The sequence below is a fragment of the Centruroides vittatus genome, unplaced genomic scaffold, assembly GCF_030686945.1.
Source record: "Centruroides vittatus isolate TY-2023 unplaced genomic scaffold, ASM3068694v2 contig_120, whole genome shotgun sequence".
Classification (NCBI taxonomy): Eukaryota; Metazoa; Arthropoda; class Arachnida; order Scorpiones; family Buthidae; genus Centruroides; species Centruroides vittatus.
The window spans coordinates 2688608-2700682 of NW_027120768.1; the positions used below are offsets into that span (position 1 = coordinate 2688608).

A 12075-nucleotide genomic window follows, 5' to 3' on the forward strand; every position below is an offset into this window, starting at 1 on the left:
GACTTAACAATTTAATATTTTGCCAACAGATGGCATTGGCTTAACGAAAAGAAAAATATCTTAAAGTTATTATATATATAATAATATTAATTCTCTTAAATAAAGAAAAAAATATTGATTCTCTTAAGAGAGAGAGATCGTCGTATTGTAAAGAAATCTTAAAACATAACGAAAAGAAAAATATATTAAAGTTATATATATAATAATATATAATTCTCTTAAATAAAGAAAAAAATATTGATTCTCTTAAGAGAGAGAGATCGTCGTATTGTAAAGAGAGAAAAAAAATCTCTTAACAAAAAATATCGGCGGCGTATTCTAAAAACGCTCGCTCACATTTCGCGGTGAAGTATATCCGAAGGGGCAACAAAAATGGGCGTGGTTTTAATGTCTACGAGAGCTTTTGGAATACAAATATCGTAGAAACGCTCGAACGATTCAACGGTTTTTGCCATTTTTAGCCCCTGGTGGACGTCTTTCCCCCGAAATGTTGAGCGATACTGGAATAAAAGTTATAAAGTCTTAAAAGTTTAACAAATTATCCCAGAGTCTCTCTCCCTAATACTACTAACATCATTAAAAAAAACTATTTTTCCCTCAATGTATTCTCTATGTTTTGCTTACGAGCAATTCGTGAAAATGTGTCATTTTTGTTATTTCCTGAGTCTACACAGTACAAGAAAAATTTATCTGCGCAGTTTTCGAAATGGACTCGCATTATGGTGCTTGTATATGTAAATATTTATGTAAAAATGAATTATGTAACATAATACATGTTTTGCGTTACTTCATGCTGTGTTTGTATTCCTTTCTTAAACGTTTAACCGTTAACAGAAATATTAAAAATATACACTACTTTTTCTACAAAATCTCTTTTAAAAGAGTAATTCTCTAGAAAAGATTTAAGGATGCTACAACCACAAGTAAATGATAAGATTTTACTGTTTGTTTTAGGATTGATTGTCGCTTAACGCGTTCAGAAGTCTTTCATTTATCCGACTTTATTCGACTCTAAGCAGTAGGAAAAATTTCCAAGTTTAAAGATTTGTTTTTAAGCCGGCGTTACTAAAAAATGAATAACCAAACTTGTTTAGATATCGAGCACAACTTTTACCAGGAAAACGTTTTCGTTACATTAGGCATTAAGAATTCAGCCAAATATCTAGAAAGGTTACGTTATTCGTTCTTTAAATACATCCGGGTTGGCAATTTTCTGTCGACTACGTTACTTCCGATTTCTTTCAATATGGAATCATTTTTGTATACCTTTTGGTGTTAAAAGCTGCAGATATTTGCGTGTTTAATTGAAAAGTCTGATAAGAAATAAAATTTGTGCGATTCATAAAAGAAATTAAAAGAAAGTCGCTGGCGGTCTAACTGGACGTACTCAAACTGTGATCCGCCTTATCATTACTTTTATTTTAATTCACAAAAGTATTTGTCCGCGAGGTATTGGAATGAAAAAAAAAACTGGGTGTGAGAACTTCGCTCTGACGCGTGTTGCGTCTGTTGTTTTTAAGTAAAACATTACCAAACAGAAAAGTCTTTATGTAGTAGCCTATTGATCCACATCTTACATATAAATTATTGTTATATAACTTTACATTTTTAAATTTAAAGGATTAGTTAGGCTATGTAAAACATACGTGTTTATAAATTTATAGTTATAAACATTTAATCTGAATTTTAAAGTAATTTGATTGTTCTCTTTTTAACAAGTTAATCTCGAAAAATAAATCGTCGTTGTCAAACCTTAGCTTGTGAATTTCGTTATAGAATGTTACGGTGTTACGGAAGCGTAACTAAGCAAAGTTCGTCAAACTGGTCCGCGGGCTGTCCACGCGGGTTTTTGTGTCCATTATGTAGTTTTATGAATGAAAATTTACAAGTTGTGAAAACGCGCGTCAATATATATAAGTGTCATCTCGAGTTTTTTTCGCAGCTACTTTGGATGCTATTGGAACCCATCTTTTAAATTTTCTCTCTAAAAACGCATATTTTAAAATTATAGATCACGATATTACGGGCGTCTCTTTTTTTTCACCGTCGTTCGCAAATGTCTACAAACAGCAGCCCAGCGAAGCACCGCTATTAATGTGGGCACCGTAGGGTGTCTTTACTCTATCACGTGACGCCTGCGAGGTATAGTGCAAACAGAACGAATTCTTCCGCCACAAGAAAAAGTTGTCCGGAAACGCGTCAGAGCTGTAGTCACGTGAGCGACTGACGTCGAATCCAGGTCACGTGACACGCTGTGTGCGCGTCCGCCCTCCAATGTGTAGCTCCACGACCAAAACAAGCTAAAGCGATGGCGGTGCACAGTCGGTAAGTAGTCCTATGATTTTTTGTTTATAGCGTTTTTTAAATGAGTTGCCCTTCATATATTCGATGTGTTTTGGACATGTCTAGCATGTATGTCTCTATTATAAATATAATTAAGAAGAAAAACGTTGGTGTCGATAAAATAAACTTCTACCTATTCTAATAAATTACCATAATTATTGCCAACAAAATTATTAGAATAGGTTAGGTTAGGTTAGAACGTACAGTACGTCCCCACTGTTTCCTTGCTGGAATAAGACGAGCTGCCATCTTGGAACTATAGGTAACGTTAACCCTCTGCTCTATCAGCCAGCCAGAAGCATGGCGTAGCAAAGCACCAGGTTTGGTGTCGTCGTGGGAAAACTAAACCTCAAATGATAGGGGATAGTGTAGTGATATGCAGTTAATGTAAAATTGTAAAAGAAGCTGGTTACGAATTATTGTCAACCAGTTACTTGGTAGGAGCATGTTGCAGTCGGAAGGCAAACTTGAAACGTCGGCCTTCTACAGTTCATCAGAATTAAAAACATTAGTATCCGGATGCAGGGCCTGCTCCAGCGGTTACGTCGCCCCTGACAAAAAGACAAATTGCCGCCCCTTAACACGTTGACTGCCACGTGACTTTTTAGGATTCTGTTGTAAAACGCCAACTTAATTTAATTATATTATATTATTAAAAACTCTAATCAGAGTATATAGTAATAATCAAATAGCATATAAAATGTGTTTTTCTTAAAATAAAGGTATTACGAATTATCTCGTAGTTGGCTTATGTAACAGAAAGCTCTTCGCTAAAGCCAAACTACGAGTTAATTCGTGCACAGACACGATTCGTCCTGTCACTTCGCTACAGCCAATCGGAGATGTGCGTCTAAATTCATTAGTAATAAATCGGATATAGAGGCGAGCACATCACATTTACGTCTTTTTTGAGAGTGTTATTTTTTATTTATTTTTATAATCAAATTATAAATATCCCAAAATGGATAAGAAAAGACCACTGACTAAAAAACAACTTGATTACTACACTAATCTAAGTGATTCAGAATCTGACAAAATTTTTGGTGAGGATGGGGGAGTTTATTTGGCAGCGAAATGGTCCTGTTACTGTATGTAAATGGAAAGACAAACGAGAAGTCCTTACCATTTCAAACATGCACGTTGTTGAAATGGTAGAGGTGTTCAATCGCAATGGAAAATGTTCGATGAAACCGAATATAATTCGAGATTATAATCATGGAACGTCTGGCATTGACGATCAGATCAAATGCTATCGTACTACACAGCTCTAAGAAAGACTATTAGATGGCTCAAAAAGGTTGCATTACATATTATAGAAATATATATACATAATGCGCACAAACTCTTTCAAAAAGCAACTTCTTCTAAAATAAAACTTATGCTTCTCTATAAGCTAACTTATGCTTCTCTTTTTCTCTAAAATAAAACTTATGCTTCTCATTATGACGAATGCTTCTCTAAACTAAAAGTTTAGAGAAGCATTCGTCAAAGCGTTGATTGGAGAAGAGATTCAACCAGTTTCAAAAAAAATTAAATTGCAGAAGCTTCACTATTTACAGAGTATCCCATCTACTCAGAAAAAACAACATCCGACAAAGCCATGTCGAATTTGTACCAAAGCTAAAAAACGCCGAGAAACGCGTTATTTCTGTCCAATCTGTCTTGAGAAGCCAGCCCTTTGCGTAGAAGATTGTTTTAAAAATTATCACAAACAATAAAAATATCGTTTTGCTTTTGATTTTGAATAAACATTTTATAATATTTTCTGTTCGTTTAAATTTATATTTTTGTTTTATAAATTATCACAAACAATAAAAATATTGTTTTGCTTTCGATTTTGAATAAACTTTTTATGATTATATTTTCTGTTCATTAATTAATAAATGTTCTGTTCATGTAAGCCAAACTTGATTTTTTGTTCTTGCCCCTGAAGCTATCTATTCATATTTACACTGATATACTACGAATTACATCGTAGCTGCACAAATATGGCAAGGAAACAAACTACGATATAACTCGTAGGTGGCGTCCTAGGCAGAAACGGTAACTACGAGTCATCTCGTAGATGGCAGTCAACGTGTTAAGAATATACCATATATCTCGGCGGATAAGACGACCTTCAGATGAGATGAGGTATAAATTGTCGAAGTTTTATAGTTTTAGCTTATATCTGTGCTATAAGACGACCCCAAACTATCAACGGCTTATGAATTTAGTTTAGATCAGTGATCATCATCTGAATAATAATACTGTATAGTGTATATGGAATTATGTCCTATTTGTAATTTTTCAAATGAACAAATTTATTTTCTTGCATCTGGCAGCACTGCCTTACGATTGTTGCAAGTATTCGCACTGATTCGGCATTCGGGTAATGACCTTGACTCTCCACAAAAATGTCGTATGGGCTATTCTATTTTGTGTACATATCCTACTCTCTATTAGTAAGTAAATACAGTTTGTCCGTTTTTTTATAATGGTTTCAATTTATATAAATTTCGATCTAATTTTTGTATCTGTCCGATAAGACTACCCTGGATTTTCGGGGCCTTTTTTTAAGATTCAACTATCATCTTATCCGTCGAGATACATGGTGTATGTAATAATTATATATATATATATATATATATATATATATATATTTTTTTTTTTTTTAAATAAAGGTACATATTTTTTATTTTCAATAAAAATCAAATCATTTTATTTAGATTTTAATAAAAGCATATATTTGGAAAGAAACATATAACATAACATTGATAATTAAACAGTACAAAACAGTAGAAATTAATTAAGAAATATCTGTACCTAGCAACAAATTGTTAACCATATATTTTTTTACATTTTTAAATGCTATTAAAAATGTATTATTTCACAAACAATCAAAATGCCATTATTTTGAAAATAAAACAAGGTAACATCAACTCCGCTAAAATCACAAAAAACTTTTCTTTTCTTACTTTCAGTTCTGCAAGCTTTTTTATTGCATCTTTTAAATTTACTTGATCAGCAATTTCATGCTCAATTGCCAACATGGCCAAACCATTAAGACGATTTTGTGTAGTAGTCAAACATAAAAAGTTCTTAATTTTAACTTAGAGAAACTCCTTTTGCTACTTGCTACAGTTATTTTGTTAGCAGCACAGTTATATGTTAGCAATATTCTTAAAGCAATAGTAAGATTTGGGGCAAAATTTAACTTTGTAATTAAGCTCAGGCTTTTTTTTTTTGCCCAAAAGCACAGATACTGCTGAAATTTCCTCTGCTAATTCTACCCCATTTATGTCAACAGAATCACCATCAGTTAAAATGCATTCTAAATTCTTAGTGTTTTAGTAGCATTTCTTTGAACATGATATTTAAATCATATATATTATATAAGAATTGAAAATAGTTACTATGATTACTAAGTTGTTCAAATCTAGTATCTAGTGCATTTAGTGCTTGATTGATCGTAAAATAAAAAAAAATTATTTTATACTTTTCTTTTGGATCTTTGATGGGTTCTTTGCATCAATAATAGTTTCATTGAAGGACGAATCCGATCAAAGATTCTTAAAAAATATTTTGCAGTTTTGTAAAAGATCAAGTGCAAAGGCTAGATTAAAATCTTTTGTTTGCATCAACTTGCTTATTGGATTAATGGAATTTCGTATTTTATGCCAAATAACTAATGAAGACCAAAACTTAAATTGTTTAATACAATTTAATAAACCCGAGGCCTCGTCTCTTATTAAATTATCAATTTCTTGGTTTTCGTAAATGCTTAGCAAGGCGTCGTATACATCTCCCAAATGAAATCTCAAAGGCTTTAAGGTCTCTATCCTACTCTCCCATCTAGTGTCACTCAATGGTTTCAAAGTTAAACCTTGAACATGTTTTAAAAGTATTGCCCGTCGAAAAGTAGATGCTGAAAAAAATAAATATATTTTTTGGACCATGTTGAAGAAATTAGCAGCTTCCAAGGATGCTTTTGCCATATCATTAACAAGAAGATTGAGAGTGTGGCTACTACATGGAACATAGAATGCTGGCGAATTATATTGTTTAATTCTAGATTGCACTCCTGCTTTATCGCCCCTCATATTGGACCCATTGTCATATCCCTATCCTCTGATATCCTGCAGATTTAAACCCAAGTCATTAAGTTCACCAATTATAATATCAGACATTTGTTTTCCTGTGGATCTTTCGACTGGTAAGAAGCCTAAAAAGCTTTCATTAATTTTAACTTCAGGTCAAATTTATTGATTGAAACATATCTGATTACAAGAGTCATTTGCTCTACCTTACTAATGTCAGGAGTACAGTCTAAAATTATGGAAAAATATTTTGATTTTTTTATTTCATCAATAATATGAGACTTTCCACTTTGATGCAACAGATCTATTATCTCATTTTGTATATTTTTCGCGAGATAGTGAGCTTTAGTCTCTTCTTTTTTTAGCACTCTACGGATGTGCTCTTCCGTAATGGGATCAAATTGAGATAGCAACTCAACTATTTTTAAGAAATTATCGTTTTTATACTCGAACAACTTGTCGCTTGTACCTTGAAAAGCCAGACCACTTTTACCAAGCATTTTAGTAATTGCTACGATTCTTAGAAGCACCTCGTTCCAATGGTTTGTTTCGGCATTAATAATTCTTTGAGAGGCCGCATCTATAGTTTTACAACACTTTAATCTTAGGTTCATTTCTAGCCATGATTTTTGGAAATTTCATGCTCTTTTAAAGTTTTGCTGAGGTGCTTCCAACTTTTAAAACCCTCCCTTGGAAGAGAAGTTTGTAGAATGCTTTCTGTGGGAGTCACATGTCAATTTTTTCAATGCTTTCATCTAGTGATGATAGAGTCAGAGTGTCGTCAGTTCCAATTGATTTAGAAACTTCGTCCATTTGTTTGTCATCATCATCCTCTGATGATTTTGTGTTTTCTTTTATAACCAAACTTGATGTTGGATTCTCAGAGTCGTCATTTGTTTTGGTACACCTCTGGATATAATTTTTTAATGCGCCAGCTTGTTTTTGCCTTTCGGCTTCCTTTTCCAGCCTTCTTTTTTGTACTGGTAACCAGACTGTTTTCTTTGACCATTTTCTTTGACATTCTGGGAGAGACACGCACATAACTCAAATTAAACAATGTAAACTATAAAATAATAATTAAAAAAATAAAGATTTATCCTTGTTCAAAATAAGCTAAAACCGTAATTACCAACTTCAAAATTATATTCTGTCAATGGACATAAAAAATATTTGTGGCTTACACATAATATTTTTCGTATCTTGTGAATGTAAAGAAAGTCTAGTGTTTTTATATATGTATTTTATAATAACAAATATTTCAGCAAACCATACATAGTCATTAAAAACAATTTTATAATTTTTGATTTTGAGATTTTATTCAGTTCAATTATTCAAATATATTATTCTAAAACGAGTTTTATTGAAGCAACGAACTTAATAAATATCTTATATTATTGATGGACCACTGTTTGCCGATCGTTGATGTAGACCATTTAGTTCCACTAAAAACAAACTCGTTTTTGGAATTCTATAGCAAGTTTTTGGAGAAATATATTCTCCATTGTTTCTTTTAATCAATTTATGAAATTCTATAACGTTATTTGTCAATTCCTCATCATTGCCTATTAACTCAGAGATGATCATATTATTCTTTTTTAATTTGTTATGAAATGAATCTAACAAAAAAGATTGCATAGAAAAATTGTCTGTACATACTGTTTTAAACTTTGTTAACTCTGCAATTTTCTCTTCTATATGAGTCAAATGTTCTTTGTGCTCTTTATACAAATTATTTTACCAATTGAATTTTGATGACAGTTCATCCAACTTACACAAAATAGTTTTAAACTGTTCTTCAAAAAAGAGAAATTTCTCAGAGATTGGAGAACTCGCTTCCTGAGATGATAATCTTTGAGACAAGATGTCTTTAATACCAGTTCGCTTGGAGATCATCAACATGTACCAATGAATGACGAACCTTTACCATGGGGGAAGGAGGAGTACGAGACATTGGTTCAGGATTCTGTTCCACACCTCCCCTCTCCAATAAAATAAGAATTAACATTAATGATGATAAGTCAAAAAAATGCATTTTAAGCCAAAAATTAATTAATTCTTTCAAATTCTGACTAAATAATATAAGAACACCAAGTTCAAACCTTCAAACCTGATTTTAAAAAAATGCACCAGCAGCTTGGCTGAACACACCAAATTTAAAAATTTAGTCGCAAAGCAAATGAATATATGCACATAGATTTTATTATATGTACTGTACCCCTTTATAGATTCTTATATTTTATAGGAAAATGTCCACAAAAGTCAATTCCTGTACAGTTGAACACACAATTTTGATTCACACTCTCGTAAGGTAGATCTAAAAGTTGCTCAGAAATGACTGGTTTAGGCTTGAAGCAAGTAATACATTCATGAACAACCTTTCTACAGAGCGATCTTCCATTTAAAGGTGATAATTTTGCATTTGTCAGAAATTTTAGGCACCAAGCCATGATTCGTTAAAGTTTAATAAGTGATGATATTTCAGAAATAACAGGAAATTCTATGCTTATGCCAACACTATAAGTAGCATGTTTACGCTCCTCATTTAATGCTGCATTACAAATAGGTATATTATTGGTGAATGGGATGTCATTGCACAGTAGCCATTCCGGGCCATTCCACCATAAGTCATGTGCATAAATTTCAAAGGCTAGAAGTCCACGTGATGCACAATCTGCAGGATTTTTCTTTCTGTCAATGTGATTTTAATTTTCTGCAGTCAAAATAGATTGCATCTCTGATACTCTGTTGGTAATGAATACTTGCCATCTAGAAGGATCAACCTTTAACCAAGAGAGCACTATGGTTGAATCACTCCATGCAAATATGGAATTAATCTCAATCTGAAATGCACCTTGTATTGCTTGTACCAGATGAATCAATAAAACTGCTGCACACAGTTTCATTGTTGGAATTGAAATAGGTTTTAATGGTGCTACACAAGTCTTCGATGTTAGCAGTCTAACCCAAACGTCAGATTCGCCCGATTGCACATAAACAACTGCTCCATAGCCCTTCTCTAATGCATCACAAAATGCATGAAGATCAATGGTTGTGTAATCGGGTAACAGTGTTTTTCTAGGAATTTGAATGGACTTTAACTGGTCCTAATTCTTTACAAATAATCTTCCATTTATGATCAATAAACTGAGGCACAGGTTCATCCCAAGATATTTTAAGCCTCCAGATTTCTGTAATATTAACTAAGATGTTACATCTTGGTTAATATTACAAAGGGGGAAATCCATCCCAATGGGTGAAATAACCTTGCAATAGATGAGAAAATTGTTTGTTGAATTATACTGATGATGATTGAACTCAAAGTTACATACAGAAATATCCTCTTTGGGATGCTACTCTAGACCCAGAATTTTTATCACTTTAGTTCCACTAGTTGCATGAGACATGCCACCTAAAGAACCACAATACACATCCTTTAATATTGATGGTTCACTTGTAAACCATTTGTGGAACTCAAATCCACCTCTCCCTAATAATTGAATTAATTCATTAATCATTCTTAATATATTTGTCAACTTAGACATTAATTATTGATAGGACTGTTAAACTGGTGTTAGGTGTTTATGCAAAATTGAGTGAAAGTTCTTATAGAAAACAGACTTTCTTTATTGAGCCTCCTGTCACATATTTTCATTTACAACAGTGTTTCGGGCTATCACGCCCCTCTTCAGCAGGATTACAATGGCTATAAGTTTAAACTATAAATAACAAATGAATAATCAATAAATTTAACCACTAAAATACTAAAATTAATGTATACAATATAAAAAGCTTACGAAAAACAAGTATCCAGCTTCTGACAGTAATGGGCTTTTTGATGGTTTTTTTTTATAAAAAGGTTCATTATCCCAATATAATAATTAAAATTAAATTTTAAGAACTAAAAACAAATGTAAAATTTGTAAAATACGGTTAAAAGGAGATGTTTTACCTTTACAATGTTCTGCTATGATTTACAATACTTTCGTGTGTTGAATGCACCATCGTATTTACTTGCAGTCGTTATCAAGAATGGCTGTCCGTGATTGGTTAATTATTCTGCCTAAATTATTGTTTATTCTATTTTTTTTCCGTTTAATATTTATATGCTCATATAATTGCCTCTTAAAATTATTTGGTTCTTTTTTCTTTATGTTAATTGTACCTAATTTTATTTGGCAACCGTATTTATTAACATGTTCAGCTACGGAAGAATTTGCGTAATTTCCTTTTATGGCGCGTATGTGCTCCTTTATTCTTATTCCCAATTTACGTTTGGTCTTTCCTATATATGTTTTACTAAAGCTACAGCTGCAATTAAAGGAATAAACTACCTCTTTTTCATTCATTAAATCTAGTTTTTTGTCTGACTTAGAAATAATTTATTTAAAAGAAATCTATATTATATCAGGAACTAAATTTACTATATCTTTTACTCAATTTTGCATAAACACCTAACACCAGTTTAACAGTCCTATTAATAATTAATGTCTAAGTTGACAAATAGATTAAGAATATAAATAAGGACAATAAGGCAATAATAATAATTCATTAATCAGTTCATTACCCATTTCAGGATTGTTTACACCAGTTAACATGTCATCCACATAGAACTTTTGCAATACTATTTTTGCAGCTCTCGGAAACTACACTATCATCAATCACTAACTGCTTCAGAGCTCTTGTAGCCAAATATGGGGCTGATGTAGTTCCATAAGTAACAGTGTTAAGACAAAAGGTTTGTATTTGCATTTCTGAACACCCTCTTCAAACTATTCATTGAAAATCACAATCCTCAGATTTAACCTTTACCTGTCAATCCATCTGCTTTATGTCAGCTGCTGTTGCAATATTATGACAACGAAATCTTAAAAGAATACTAATCAAATCTTCCTGGGTTTTTGGACCAATCATTAAATTTGTACTGCCATCAAACACTATCAACTTGATTCCTTTATTATGTAATGGTGAAGGATATAATAATGTTGATTTTCTAAGTCTCTACAATTAAGTGAGATTAACTCCATGTGTCCTAAAGATAAATATTCCTGCATAAATTGTCGGTACTGATTGTAGATGTCTGGCATTGTAGCGAGTCTCCTTTCTAAACTGTAAAGTCTACAAAGGGCAGTAACATGAGAATTGCCTAATGCCTTTCTTATTGAGTTTAAAGGGTAAGGCAACATAATATCATTCGTGATCATCTCTCCAAACATTTTTCTCAAACTGAATTTCACACCACCTTTCCTTGCTACCTAATAATCGAGATGAGGGAATATTTTTGAGTTCCCAGAATGACCTTACTAACACATCTGTATTTACATATGAATGATTCACCACAACTCTGTTGGGCTCATAAGATTCAAAGATCGCCTTGCCTGAGATAATCCATCCCAATTAAAATTTAGAGCTTCTAACGATCGGATACACTCTGTAATTGAGTCAACAATATTTAAAATCTGTACCATATTTTCATAATTTAATATTAGCAAACTCGATATCTTCTTAATTAACAAGACTACCAATTCTCTTGGAAGGAAAGTAGTTCCTGAGCAATTTCGATCACAAATGGACAGGGATTGTATAAGTTTTAAAGCGTCTCCTCTTAACGAATACTTTAGATACTGTAGTTTCTGTGCACCTGACAATTTTCCAT

At 32.4% G+C, this 12075-nt stretch overlaps 1 protein-coding gene across 2 annotated transcripts in view; it reads left to right on the top strand.

Annotated features, from left to right (window-relative positions):
• The window catches only part of LOC136985025 (protein FMC1 homolog), a 36605-nt gene that overhangs the window by 9132 nt on the left and 15398 nt on the right, over positions 1–12075 (top strand). The window lies entirely within an intron of this gene.